Source organism: Eleutherodactylus coqui, chromosome 9 (assembly GCF_035609145.1).
Source record: "Eleutherodactylus coqui strain aEleCoq1 chromosome 9, aEleCoq1.hap1, whole genome shotgun sequence".
Lineage (NCBI taxonomy): Eukaryota > Metazoa > Chordata > Amphibia > Anura > Eleutherodactylidae > Eleutherodactylus > Eleutherodactylus coqui.
In genome coordinates, this window is record NC_089845.1 from 47,754,680 (window position 1) to 47,770,732 (window position 16,053).

The following is a 16,053-nucleotide window of genomic DNA, read 5'->3' on the forward strand; positions in this document are numbered from 1 at the left end:
TGGCATGGCGCGAGGGGGCGCTTTGGGAAACACTTGGTGGATTATTCGGTCTGGCCCTGCCTCTACCCCTGGCCACCGCACTGCCTCTTGCAACCTGCCCTGCTGATGCCCTTGACTCCCCCTCTGAAGACCTGTCCTCCTGAGTAAGCGTTGCACACCAGGTGGGGTCAGTCACCTCATCGTCCTGCTGCTCTTCCTCCGAATCCTCTGTGCGCTGCTCCCTGGGACTTACTGCCCTTACTACTACCTCACTGCAAGACAACTGTGTCTGATCGTCATCGTCCTCCTCACCCACAGAAAGTTGTTGAGACAGTTGGCGGAAGTCCCCAGCCTCTTCCCCCGGACCCCGGGAACTTTCGAATGGTTGGGCATCAGTGACGATAAACTCCTCTGGTGGGAGAGGAACCGCTGCTGCCCAATCTAAGCAGGGGCCCGAGAACAGTTCCTGGGAGTGTTCCCGCTCCTGAGCAGGTGTCATTGTAGTGGACTGAGGAGGCTGGGAGGAAGGAGGAGCAGCAGACAGAGGATTCGGATTGGCAGCAGTGGACGGCGCAGAACTGCGGGTAGACGATAGGTTGCTCGAAGCACTTTCTGCCATCCAGGACAGGACCTGCTCACACTGCTCATTTTCTAATAACCGTCTCCCGCGTGGACCCATTAATTGGGCGATGAATGTGGGGACGCCAGAAACGTGCCTCTCTCCTAATCGCGCAGCAGACAGCTGCGACACACCTGGATCAGGAGCTTGGCCTGTGCCCACACCCTCACTTGGCCCTCCGCGTCCTCGGCCACGTCCACGTCCACGTCCTCTAGGCTTACCCCTACCCCTCAGCATGCTGTATTACCAGTGATTAGATTTCCCAGGCAGGAAATAAATTGGCGCAAGACTGCAGGCCAAATATAATTTTTGCCCTTTTTGGAAAACGAAAGGCCCCACTGCCTCTAGTGAATGAATTATCTAAGTTTAATAACTGTGCTGTGTCCCTGCTTATGTGTCACAGAACGTGAGGGTAGCAGAGTTATTATAACTCTTGGAGAGCAGGTATTTTTTTTCCCAATTAAGGAAAGCAAATGGCGAACCCAGCAGTAAAGCGTAGCTGGGTGCGTATGATTTAGCAATGTTTTTCACGCAGCTCACACGTCTACACAGGCGTAAGGACGGACACAGGCTGGACAAATAGATTTGTTTTCAGTTTTTTCCCACCAACAGGCAGCACTGCGTATATTCAATGAACCTGCGAAGTTTAATAACTGCGCTGTGTCCCTGCTTATGTGTCACAGAACGTGAGGGTAGCAGAGTTATTATAACTCTTGGAGAGCAGGTATTTTTTTTTCCCAATTAAGGAAAGCAAATGGCGAACCCAGCAGTAAAGCGTAGCTGGCTGCGTATGATTTAGCAATGTTTTTCACGCAGCTCACACGTCTACACAGGCGTAAGGACGGACACAGGCTGGACAAATAGATTTGTTTTCAGTTTTTTCCCACCAACAGGCAGCACTGCGTATATTCAATGAACCTGCGAAGTTTAATAACTGCGCTGTGTCCCTGCTTATGTGTCACAGAACGTGAGGGTAGCAGAGTTATTATAACTCTTGGAGAGCAGGTATTTTTTTTCCCAATTAAGGAAAGCAAATGGCGAACCCAGCAGTAAAGCGTAGCTGGGTGCGTATGATTTAGCAATGTTTTTCACGCAGCTCACACGTCTACACAGGCGTAAGGACGGACACAGGCTGGACAAATAGATTTGTTTTCAGTTTTTTCCCACCAACAGGCAGCACTGCGTATATTCAATGAACCTGCGAAGTTTAATAACTGCGCTGTGTCCCTGCTTATGTGTCACAGAACGTGAGGGTAGCAGAGTTATTATAACTCTTGGAGAGCAGGTATTTTTTTTCCCAATTAAGGAAAGCAAATGGCGAACCCAGCAGTAAAGCGTAGCTGGGTGCGTATGATTTAGCAATGTTTTTCACGCAGCTCACACGTCTACACAGGCGTAAGGACGGACACAGGCTGGACAAATAGATTTGTTTTCAGTTTTTTCCCACCAACAGGCAGCACTGCGTATATTCAATGAACCTGCGAAGTTTAATAACTGCGCTGTGTCCCTGCTTATGTGTCACAGAACGTGAGGGTAGCAGAGTTATTATAACTCTTGGAGAGCAGGTATTTTTTTTTCCCAATTAAGGAAAGCAAATGGCGAACCCAGCAGTAAAGCGTAGCTGGCTGCGTATGATTTAGCAATGTTTTTCACGCAGCTCACACGTCTACACAGGCGTAAGGACGGACACAGGCTGGACAAATAGATTTGTTTTCAGTTTTTTCCCACCAACAGGCAGCACTGCGTATATTCAATGAACCTGCGAAGTTTAATAACTGCGCTGTGTCCCTGCTTATGTGTCACAGAACGTGAGGGTAGCAGAGTTATTATAACTCTTGGAGAGCAGGTATTTTTTTTTCCCAATTAAGGAAAGCAAATGGCGAACCCAGCAGTAAAGCGTAGCTGGCTGCGTATGATTTAGCAATGTTTTTCACGCAGCTCACACGTCTACACAGGCGTAAGGACGGACACAGGCTGGACAAATAGATTTGTTTTCAGTTTTTTCCCACCAACAGGCAGCACTGCGTATATTCTATGAATAATAACTGTGTTGTGGCCCTGCCTATACAATTCTTTCCCTGCAGTATCAATGGAGGGTGCAATGCTCTGCAGAGGCGATTTTGAGAAGCCCAAAAAAAATGCAGCACAGCCAACAGCAGCCTGGACAGTACTGCACACGGATAAATATGGCCCTAGAAAGGACCGTTGAGGTTCTTGAAGGCTACACTCACTCCTAACACTCTCCCTGCCTATGCAGCACTTCTGTCCCTAATGCCAGGTGCAACGGTCTGCAGAGGCGATTTTGAGAAAAAAAAAAAAATCCCACTGCTAACAGCAGCCAACACACAGCTATCAGTGGCCCTAATAAGGACCTTTGGGGGGTCTTGAAGCCTACACTAACTACCAATTCTTTCCCTACAGCAGCTCCGGTATAAACAGCACTGTCCCTCATCTAACTCACACCGCATCTGAGGCGAGCCGCGGGAGGGGCCGACTTTTATATTAGGCGAACACCTGATCTCGCCAGCCACTCACAGCAGGGGGGTGGTATAGGGCTTAAACGTTGCAGGGGGAAGTTGTAATGCCTTCCCTGTCTTTCAATTGGCCAGAAAAGCGCGCTAACGTCTCAGGGAAGGAAGTGAAAGTAACCAGAACACCGCATGGTGTTCGTCACGAATAACGAACATCCCGAACACCCTAATATTCGCACGAATATCAAGCTCGGACGAACGCGTTCGCTCATCTCTAATGAAAATACATCTATCCCAGAGTACTAATAGATGAAAATACATCTATCCCAGAACACTAATAGATGAAAATACATCTATCCCAGAGTACTAATAGATGAAAATACATCTATCCCAGAACACTAATAGATGAAAATTAGAGATGAGCGAACACCAAAATGTTCGGGTGTTCGTTATTCGTAACGAACTTCCCGTGATGCTCGAGGGTTCGTTTCGAACAACGAACCCCATTGAAGTCAATGGGCGACCAGAACATTTTTGTATTTCGCCGATGCTCGCTAAGGTTTTCATGTGTGAAAATCTGGGCAATTCAGGAAAGTGATGGGAATGACACAGTGACGGATAGGGCAGGCGAGGGGCTACATGTTGGGCTGCATCCTAAGTTCACAGGTCCCACTATTAAGCCACAATAGCGGCAAGAGTGGGCCCCCCCCCCTCCCAACAACTTTTACTTCTGAAAAGCCCTCATTAGCATGGCATACCTTTGCTAAGCACCACACTACCTCCAACAAAGCACAATCACTGCCTGCATGACACTCCACTGCCACTTCTCCTGAGTTACATGCTGCCCAACCGCACCCCCTCCCCCCCACAGCGCACACCAAAGTGTCCCTGCGCAGCCTTCAGCTGCCCTCATGCCACACCACGCTCATGTCTATTTAGAATTGCGTCTGCCATGACGAGGGACCTCAGGCATACACTGCAGAGGTTGGCACGGCTAGGCAGCGACCCTCTTTAAAAGTGGCGGAGCGATAGCCCACAATGCTGTACAGAAGCAATGAGAAATAGAATCCTGTGCCACCGCCATCAGGAGCTGCACACGTGGGCATAGCAATGGGGAACCTATGTGCCACACACTATTCATTCTGTCAAGGTGTCTGCATGCCCCAGTCAGACCGGGCTTTTTAATTCATAGACACAGGCAGGTACAACTCCCTATTGTGAAGTCCCTGTCGACCCACAGCATGGGTGGCTCCCTGGAACCCACCGGCGGTACACAGAAATATCCCATTGCATTGCCCAACACAGCTGAGGTAGTAATGTCGTGCTTAATGCAGGTGGGCTTCGGCCCACACTGCATGCCCCAGTCAGACGGGTTCTTTAGAAGTGTACAGATGTATTAAAAACTCAGTGTGCACCTACAGCATGGGTGGCTCCCTGGAACCCACCGGCGGTACACAAAAATATCCCATTGCATTGCCCAACACAGCTGAGGTAGTAATGTCGTGCGTAATACAGGTGGGCTTCGGCCCACACTGCATGCCCCAGTCAGACTGGGGTTCTTTACAAGTGGACACATGTAGGTTTAACTCCCTGTGGACCCACTGCCTGGGTGGGTGCCAGGAAGCCACCGGCGGTACATAGAAATATCCCATTGCATTGCCCAACACAGCTGAGGTAGTAATGTCGTGCGTAATACAGGTGGGCTTCGGCCCACACTGCATGCCCCAGTCAGACGGGTTCTTTAGAAGTGTACAGATGTATTAAAAACTCAGTGTGCACCTACAGCATGGGTGGCTCCCTGGAACCCACCGGCGGTACACAAAAATATCCCATTGCATTGCCCAACACAGCTGAGGTAGTAATGTCGTGCGTAATACAGGTGGGCTTCGGCCCACACTGCATGCCCCAGTCAGACGGGTTCTTTAGAAGTGTACAGATGTATTAAAAACTCAGTGTGCACCTACAGCATGGGTGGCTCCCTGGAACCCACCGGCGGTACACAAAAATATCCCATTGCATTGCCCAACACAGCTGAGGTAGTAATGTCGTGCGTAATACAGGTGGGCTTCGGCCCACACTGCATGCCCCAGTCAGACGGGTTCTTTAGAAGTGTACAGATGTATTAAAAACTCAGTGTGCACCTACAGCATGGGTGGCTCCCTGGAACCCACCGGCGGTACACAGAAATATCCCATTGCATTGCCCAACACAGCTGAGGTAGTAATGTCGTGCTTAATGCAGGTGGGCTTCGGCCCACACTGCATGCCCCAGTCAGACTGGGGTTCTTTACAAGTGGACACATGTAGGTTTAACTCCCTGTGGACCCACTGCCTGGGTGGGTGCCAGGAAGCCACCGGCGGTACATAGAAATATCCCATTGCATTGCCCAACACAGCTGAGGTAGTAATGTCGTGCGTAATACAGGTGGGCTTCGGCCCACACTGCATGCCCCAGTCAGACGGGTTCTTTAGAAGTGTACAGATGTATTAAAAACTCAGTGTGCACCTACAGCATGGGTGGCTCCCTGGAACCCACCGGCGGTACACAAAAATATCCCATTGCATTGCCCAACACAGCTGAGGTAGTAATGTCGTGCGTAATACAGGTGGGCTTCGGCCCACACTGCATGCCCCAGTCAGACGGGTTCTTTAGAAGTGTACAGATGTATTAAAAACTCAGTGTGCACCTACAGCATGGGTGGCTCCCTGGAACCCACCGGCGGTACACAAAAATATCCCATTGCATTGCCCAACACAGCTGAGGTAGTAATGTCGTGCGTAATACAGGTGGGCTTCGGCCCACACTGCATGCCCCAGTCAGACGGGTTCTTTAGAAGTGTACAGATGTATTAAAAACTCAGTGTGCACCTACAGCATGGGTGGCTCCCTGGAACCCACCGGCGGTACACAAAAATATCCCATTGCATTGCCCAACACAGCTGAGGTAGTAATGTCGTGCGTAATACAGGTGGGCTTCGGCCCACACTGCATGCCCCAGTCAGACGGGTTCTTTAGAAGTGTACAGATGTATTAAAAACTCAGTGTGCACCTACAGCATGGGTGGCTCCCTGGAACCCACCGGCGGTACACAAAAATATCCCATTGCATTGCCCAACACAGCTGAGGTAGTAATGTCGTGCGTAATACAGGTGGGCTTCGGCCCACACTGCATGCCCCAGTCAGACTGGGATTCTTTACAAGTGGACACATGTAGGTTTAACTCCCTGTGGACCCACTGCCTGGGTGGGTGCCAGGAAGCCACCGGCGGTACATAGAAATATCCCATTGCATTGCCCAACACAGCTGAGGTAACGTCAGCTGTAATGCAGGTGGGCTAAAAATTAATTTGATTACACTGTAGGCGAGGGCCCACAAAAATTGCTGTATCAACAGTACTAATGTACATCCCAAAAATTGGCCATGGCCAGCCAAGAGGGCAGGTGAAACCCATTAATCGCTTTGGTTAATGTGGCTTAAGTGGTAACTAGGCCTGGAGGCAGCCCAGTGTAACGAAAAATTGGTTCAAGTTAAAGTTCCAACGCTTTTAAGCTAATTGAAACTTATAAAAATTGTTCTGAAAAATTATTTGAGTGAGCCTTGTGGCCCTAAGAAAAATTGCCCGTTCAGCGTGATTACGTGAGGTTTCAGGAGGAGGAGCAGGAGGAGGAGGAGGAGGAATATTAGACACAGATTGATGAAGCACAAATGTCCCCGTTTTGGATGGTGAGAGAGAACGTAGCTTCCATCCGCGGGTGCAGCCTACGTATTGCTTACGTATCGCTGCTGTCCGCTGGTGGAGAACAGAAGTCTGGCGAAATCCAGCCTTTGTTCATCTTGATGAGTGTTAGCCTGTCGGCACTGTCGGTTGACAAGCGGCTACGCTTATCGGTGATGATTCCCCCAGCCGCACTAAACACCCTCTCCGACAAGACGCTAGCCGCAGGACAAGCAAGCACCTCAAGGGCATACAGGGCTAGTTCAGGCCACGTGTCCAGCTTCGACACCCAGTAGTTGTAGGGGGCAGAGGCGTCACCAAGGATGGTCGTGCGATCCGCTACGTACTCCCTCACCATCCTTTTGCAGTGCTCCCGCCGACTCAGCCGTGACTGGGGAGCGGTGACACAGTCTTGGTGGGGAGCCATAAAGCTGGCCAGGCCCTTAAAGACTGTTGCACTGCCTGGGATGTACATGCTGCTCGATCTACGCACATCCCCTGCAACATGGCCCTCGGAACTGCGCCTTCTGCCACTAGCGCTGTCGGCTGGGAATTTTACCATCAGCTTGTCCGCAAGGGTCCTGTGGTATAGCAACACTCTCGAACCCCTTTCCTCTTCGGGAATCAGAGTGGGCAGGTTCTCCTTATACCGTGGATCGAGCAGTGTGTACACCCAGTAATCCGTAGTGGCCAGAATGCGTGCAACGCGAGGGTCACGAGAAAGGCATCCTAACATGAAGTCAGCCATGTGTGCCAGGGTACCTGTACGCAACACATGGCTGTCTTCACTAGGAAGATCACTTTCAGGATCCTCCTCCTCCTCCTCCTCCTCAGGCCATACACGCTGAAAGGATGACAGGCAATCAGCCGGTGTACCGTCAGCAGCGGGCCAAGCTGTCTCTTCCCCCTCCTCCTCATCCTCCTCCTCCTCCTGTACGCGCTGTGAAATAGACAGGAGGGTGCCCTGACTATCCAGCGGCATACTGTCTTCCCCCGCCCCCGTTTCCGAGCGCAAAGCAGCTGCCTTTATGGTTTGCAGGGAATTTCTCAAGATGCATAGCAGAGGAATGGTGACGCTAATGATTGTAGCATCGCCGCTCACCACCTGGGTAGACTCCTCAAAATTACCAAGGACATGGCAGATGTCTGCCAACCAGGCCCACTCTTCTGAAAGGAATTGAGGAGGCTGACTCCCACTGCGCCGCCCATGTTGGAGTTGGTATTCGACTATAGCTCTACGCTGTTCATAGAGCCTGGCCAACATGTGGAGCGTAGAGTTCCACCGTGTGGGCACGTCGCACAGCAGTCGGTGCACTGGCAGCTTAAAGTGATGTTGCAGGGTGCGCAGGGTGGCAGCGTCCGTGTGGGACTTGCGGAAATGTGCGCAGAGCCGGCGCGCCTTTACGAGCAGGTCTGACAAGCGTGGGTAGCTTTTCAGAAACCGCTGAACCACCAAATTAAAGACGTGGGCCAGGCACGGCACGTGCGTGAGGCTGCCGAGCTGCAGAGCCGCCACCAGGTTACGGCCGTTGTCACACACGACCATGCCCGGTTGGAGGCTCAGCGGCGCAAGCCAGCGGTCGGTCTGCTGTGTCAGACCCTGCAGCAGTTCGTGGGCCGTGTGCCTCTTATCGCCTAAGCTGAGTAGTTTCAGCACGGCCTGCTGACGCTTGCCCACCGCTGTGCTGCCACACCGCGCGACACCGACTGCTGGCGACATGCTGCTGCTGACACATCTTGATTGTGAGACAGAGGAGGAGGAGGAGGAGGAGGGTGGTTTAGTGGAGGAAGCATACACCTCCGCAGATACCACCACCGAGCTGGGGCCCGCAATTCTGGGGGTGGGTAGGACGTGAGCGGTCCCAGGCTCTGACTCTGTCCCAGCCTCCACTAAATTCACCCAATGTGCCGTCAGGGAGATGTAGTGGCCCTGCCCGCCTGTGCTTGTCCACGTGTCCGTAGTTAAGTGGACCGTGGCAGTAACCGCGTTGGTGAGGGCGCGCACAATGTTGCGGGAGACGTGGTCGTGCAGGGCTGGGACGGCACATCGGGAAAAGTAGTGGCGACTGGGAACTGAGTAGCGCGGGGCCGCCGCCTCCATGATACTTTTGAAGGACTCCGTTTCCACAACCCTATACGGCAGCATCTCAAGGCTGATGAATTTTGCGATGCGGACGGTTAACGTTTGAGCGTGCGGGTGCGTGGCGGCGTACTTGCGCTTGCGCTCGAACACTTGCGCAAGCGACGGCTGAACGGTGCGCTGAACTACACTGCTGGATGGGGCCGAGGACAGCGGAGATGAGGGTGTGGGTGCAGGCCATGAGGCGGTAGTGCCTGTGTCCTGAGAGGGGGGTTGCATCTCAGTGGCAGGTTGGGGCACAGGGGGAGAGGCAGGGGTGCAAACCGGAGGCGGTGAACGGCCTTTGTCCCACCTTGCGGGGTGCTTGGCCATCATATGTCTGCGCATGGTGGTGGTGGTGAGGCTGTTGGTGTTGGCTCCCCGGCTGAGCTTTGCGCGACAAAGGTTGCACACCACTGTTCGTCGGTCGTCAGGCGTCTCTGTGAAAAACTGCCAGACCTTAGAGCACCTCGGCCTCCGCAGGGTGGCATGGCGCGAGGGGGCGCTTTGGGAAACACTTGGTGGATTATTCGGTCTGGCCCTGCCTCTACCCCTGGCCACTGCACTGCCTCTTGCAACCTGCCCTGCTGATGCCCTTGACTCCCCCTCTGAAGACCTGTCCTCCTGAGTAAGCGTTGCACACCAGGTGGGGTCAGTCACCTCATCGTCCTGCTGCTCTTCCTCCGAATCCTCTGTGCGCTGCTCCCTGGGACTTACTGCCCTTACTACTACCTCACTGCAAGACAACTGTGTCTGATCGTCATCGTCCTCCTCACCCACAGAAAGTTGTTGAGACAGTTGGCGGAAGTCCCCAGCCTCTTCCCCCGGACCCCGGGAACTTTCGAATGGTTGGGCATCAGTGACGATAAACTCCTCTGGTGGGAGAGGAACCGCTGCTGCCCAATCTAAGCAGGGGCCCGAGAACAGTTCCTGGGAGTGTTCCCGCTCCTGAGCAGGTGTCATTGTAGTGGAGTGAGGAGGCTGGGAGGAAGGAGGAGCAGCAGACAGAGGATTCGGATTGGCAGCAGTGGACGGCGCAGAACTGCGGGTAGACGATAGGTTGCTCGAAGCACTTTCTGCCATCCAGGACAGGACCTGCTCACACTGCTCATTTTCTAATAACCGTCTCCCGCGTGGACCCATTAATTGGGCGATGAATGTGGGGACGCCAGAAACGTGCCTCTCTCCTAATCGCGCAGCAGACAGCTGCGACACACCTGGATCAGGAGCTTGGCCTGTGCCCACACCCTCACTTGGCCCTCCGCGTCCTCGGCCACGTCCACGTCCACGTCCTCTAGGCTTACCCCTACCCCTCAGCATGCTGTATTACCAGTGATTAGATTTCCCAGGCAGGAAATAAATTGGCGCAAGACTGCAGGCCAAATATAATTTTTGCCCTTTTTGGAAAACGAAAGGCCCCACTGCCTCTAGTGAATGAATTATCTAAGTTTAATAACTGCGCTGTGTCCCTGCTTATGTGTCACAGAACGTGAGGGTAGCAGAGTTATTAACTGTGGCAGAGCAGGTATTTTTTTTCCCAATTAAGGAAAGCAAATGGCGAAGCCAGCAGTAAAGCGTAGCTGGCTGCGTATGATTTAGCAATGTTTTTCACGCAGCTCACACGTCTCCACAGGCGTAAGGACGGACACAGGCTGGACAAATAGATTTCTTTTCAGTTTTTTCCCACCAACAGGCAGCACTGCGTATATTCAATGAACCTGCGAAGTTTAATAACTGCGCTGTGTCCCTGCTTATGTGTCACAGAACGTGAGGGTAGCAGAGTTATTAACTGTGGCAGAGCAGGTATTTTTTTTCCCAATTAAGGAAAGCAAATGGCGAAGCCAGCAGTAAAGCGTAGCTGGCTGCGTATGATTTAGCAATGTTTTTCACGCAGCTCACACGTCTCCACAGGCGTAAGGACGGACACAGGCTGGACAAATAGATTTCTTTTCAGTTTTTTCCCACCAACAGGCAGCACTGCGTATATTCAATGAACCTGCGAAGTTTAATAACTGCGCTGTGTCCCTGCTTATGTGTCACAGAACGTGAGGGTAGCAGAGTTATTAACTGTGGCAGAGCAGGTATTTTTTTTCCCAATTAAGGAAAGCAAATGGCGAAGCCAGCAGTAAAGCGTAGCTGGCTGCGTATGATTTAGCAATGTTTTTCACGCAGCTCACACGTCTCCACAGGCGTAAGGACGGACACAGGCTGGACAAATAGATTTCTTTTCAGTTTTTTCCCACCAACAGGCAGCACTGCGTATATTCAATGAACCTGAGAAGTTTAATAACTGCGCTGTGTCCCTGCTTATGTGTCACAGAACGTGAGGGTAGCAGAGTTATTATAACTCTTGGAGAGCAGGTATTTTTTTTCCCAATTAAGGAAAGCAAATGGCGAACCCAGCAGTAAACCGTAGCTGGCTGCGTATGATTTAGCAATGTTTTTCACGCAGCTCACACGTCTCCACAGGCGTAAGGACGGACACAGGCTGGACAAATAGATTTCTTTTCAGTTTTTTCCCACCAACAGGCAGCACTGCGTATATTCAATGAACCTGAGAAGTTTAATAACTGCGCTGTGTCCCTGCTTATGTGTCACAGAACGTGAGGGTAGCAGAGTTATTAACTGTGGCAGAGCAGGTATTTTTTTTCCCAATTAAGGAAAGCAAATGGCGAAGCCAGCAGTAAAGCGTAGCTGGGTGCGTATGATTTAGCAATGTTTTTCACGCAGCTCACACGTGTCCACAGGCGTTAGGACGGACAGAGGCTGGACAAATAGATTTGTTTTCAGGTTTTTCCCACCAACAGGCAGCACTGCGTATATTCTATGAATAATAACTGTGTTGTGGCCCTGCCTATACAATTCTTTCCCTGCAGTATCAATGGAGGGTGGAATGCTCTGCAGAGGCGATTTTGAGAAGCCCAAAAAAAATGCAGCACAGCCAACAGCAGCCTGGACAGTACTGCACACGGATAAATATGGCCCTAGAAAGGACCGTTGAGGTTCTTGAAGGCTACACTCACTCCTAACACTCTCCCTGCCTATGCAGCACTTCTGTCCCTAATGCCAGGTGCAACGGTCTGCAGAGGCGACTTTGAGAAAAAAAAAAATCCCACTGCTAACAGCAGCCAACACACAGCTATCAGTGGCCCTAATAAGGACCTTTGGGGGGTCTTGAAGCCTACACTAACTACCAATTCTTTCCCTACAGCAGCTCCGGTATAAACAGCACTGTCCCTCATCTAACTCACACCGCATCTGAGGCGAGCCGCGGGAGGGGCCGACTTTTATATTAGGCGAACACCTGATCTCGCCAGCCACTCACAGCAGGGGGGTGGTATAGGGCTTAAACGTTGCAGGGGGAAGTTGTAATGCCTTCCCTGTCTTTCAATTGGCCAGAAAAGCGCGCTAACGTCTCAGGGAAGGAAGTGAAAGTAACCAGAACACCGCATGGTGTTCGTCACGAATAACGAACATCCCGAACACCCTAATATTCGCACGAATATCAAGCTCGGACGAACGCGTTCGCTCATCTCTAATGAAAATACATCTATCCCAGAGTACTAATAGATGAAAATACATCTATCCCAGAGTACTAATAGATGAAAATACATCTATCCCAGAGTACTAATAGATGAGAATACAGCTATCCCAGAGTACTAATAGATGAAAATACATCTATCCCAGAGTACTAATAGATGAAAATACATCCATCCCAGAGTACTAATAGATGAAAATACATCTATCCCAGAGTACTAATAGATGAAAATACATCTATCCCAGAGTACTAATAGATGAAAATACATCCATCCCAGAATACTAATAGATGAAAATACATCCATCCCAGAGTACTAATAGATGAAAATACATCCATCCCAGAGTACTAATAGATGAAAATACATCCATCCCAGAGTACTAATAGATGAAAATACATCCATCACAGAGTACTAATAGATGAAAATACATCCATCCCAGAGTACTAATAGATGAAAATACATCTATCCCAGAGTACTAATAGATGAAAATACGTCCATCCCAGCGTACTAATAGATGAAAATACATCCATCCCAGAGTACTAACAGATGAAAATACATCCATCCCAGAGTACTAATAGATGAAAATACATCTATCCCAGAGTACTAATAGATGAAAATACATCTATCCCAGAGTACTAATAGATGAAAATATATCCATCCCAGAGTACTAATAGATGAAAATACATCTATCCCAGAATACTAATAGATGAAATACATCTATCCCAGAGTACTAATAGATGAAAATACATCTATCCCAGAGTACTAATAGATGAAAATACATCTATCCCAGAGTACTAATAGATGAAAATATATCCATCCCAGAGTACAAATAGATGAGAATACATCTATCCCAGAGTACTAATAGATGAAAATACATCCATCCCAGAGTACTAATAGATGAAATACATCTATCCCAGAATACTAATAGATGAAAATACATCTATCCCAGAGTACTAATAGATGAAAATACATCTATCCCAGAGTACTAATAGATGAAAATATATCCATCCCAGAGTACAAATAGATGAGAATACATCTATCCCAGAGTACTAATAGATGAAAATACATCTATCCCAGAATACTAATAGATGAAAATACATCTATCCCAGAGTACTAATAGATGAAAATACATCCATCCCAGAGTACTAATAGATGAAAATACATCTATCCCAGAATACTAATAGATGAAAATACATCTATCCCAGAGTACTAATAGATGAAAATACATCTATCCCAGAGTACTAATAGATGAGAATACATCTATCCCAGAGTACTAATAGATGAAAATACATCCATCCCAGAGTACTAATAGATGAAAATACATCTATCCCAGAATACTAATAGATGAAATACATCTATCCCAGAGTACTAATAGATGAAAATACATCCATCCCAGAGTACTAATAGATGAAAATACATCCATCCCAGAGTACTAATAGATGAAAATACATCCATCCCAGAGTACTAACAGATGAAAATACATCTATCCCAGAGTACTAATAGATGAAAATACATCTATCCCAGAGTACTAATAGATGAAAATACATCTATCCCAGAGTACTAATAGATGAGAATACATCTATCCCAGAGTACTAATAGATGAAAATACATCCATCCCAGAGTACTAATAGATGAAAATACATCTATCCCAGAATACTAATAGATGAAATACATCTATCCCAGAGTACTAATAGATGAAAATACATCCATCCCAGAGTACTAATAGATGAAAATACATCCATCCCAGAGTACTAATAGATGAAAATACATCCATCCCAGAGTACTAACAGATGAAAATACATCTATCCCAGAGTACTAATAGATGAAAATACATCTATCCCAGAGTACTAATAGATGAAAATACATCTATCCCAGAGTACTAATAGATGAAAATACATCCATCCCAGAGTACTAATAGATGAAAATACATCTATCCCAGAGTACTAATAGATGAAAATACATCTATCCCAGAGTACTAATAGATGAAAATACATCCATCCCAGAGTACTAATAGATGAAAATACATCCATCCCAGAATACTAATAGATGAAAATACATCCATCCCAGAGTACTAATAGATGAAAATACATCCATCCCAGAGTACAAATAGATGAAAATACATCTATCCCAGAGTACTTATAGATGAAAATACATCCATCCCAGAGTACTAATAGATGAAAATACATCCATCCCAGAGTACTAATAGATGAAAATACATCCATCCCAGAGTACTAATAGATGAAAATACATCCATCCCAGAGTACTAATAGATGAAAATACATCTATCCCAGAGTACTAATAGATGAAAATCCATCCATCCCAGAGTATTAATAGATGAAAATACATCCATCCCAGAGTACTAATAGATGAAAATACATCTATCCCAGAGTACTAATAGATGAAAATACATCCATCCCAGAGTACTAACAGATGAAAATACATCTATCCCAGAGTACTAATAGATGAAAATACATCTATCCCAGAGTACTAATAGATGAAAATACATCTATCCCAGAGTACTAATAGATGAAAATACATCCGTCCCAGAGTACTAATAGATGAAAATACATCTATCCCAGAGTACTAATAGATGAAAATACATCCATCCCAGAGTACTAATAGATGAAAATACATCCATCCCAGAATACTAATAGATGAAAATACATCCATCCCAGAGTACTAATAGATGAAAATACATCCATCCCAGAGTACTAATAGATGAAAATACATCCATCCCAGAGTACAAATAGATGAAAATACATCTATCCCAGAGTACAAATAGATGAAAATACATCTATCCCAGAGTACTTATAGATGAAAATACATCCATCCCAGAGTACTAATAGATGAAAATACATCTATCCCAGAGTACAAATAGATGAAAATACATCCATCCCAGAGTACTAATAGATGAAAATACATCTATCCCAGAGTACTAATAGATGAAAATACATCTATCCCAGAGTACTAATAGATGAGAATACATCTATCCCAGAGTACTAATAGATGAAAATACATCCATCCCAGAGTACTAATAGATGAAAATACATCCATCCCAGAGTACTAATAGATGAAAATACATCCATCCCAGAATACTAATAGATGAAAATACATCCATCCCAGAGTACTAATAGATGAAAATACATCCATCCCAGAGTACAAATAGATGAAAATACATCTATCCCAGAGTACTTATAGATGAAAATACATCCATCCCAGAGTACTAATAGATGAAAATACATCCATCCCAGAGTACTAATAGATGAAAATACATCCATCCCAGAGTACTAATAGATGAAAATACATCCATCCCAGAGTACTAATAGATGAAAATACATCTATCCCAGAGTACTAATAGATGAAAATCCATCCATCCCAGAGTACTAATAGATGAAAATACATCCATCCCAGAGTACTAACAGATGAAAATACATCTATCCCAGAGTACTAATAGATGAAAATACATCTATCCCAGAGTACTAATAGATGAAAATACATCTATCCCAGAGTACTAATAGATGAAAATACATCTATCCCAGAGTACTAATAGATGAAAATACATCCATCCCAGAGTACTAATAGATGAAAATACATCCATCCCAGAATACTAATAGA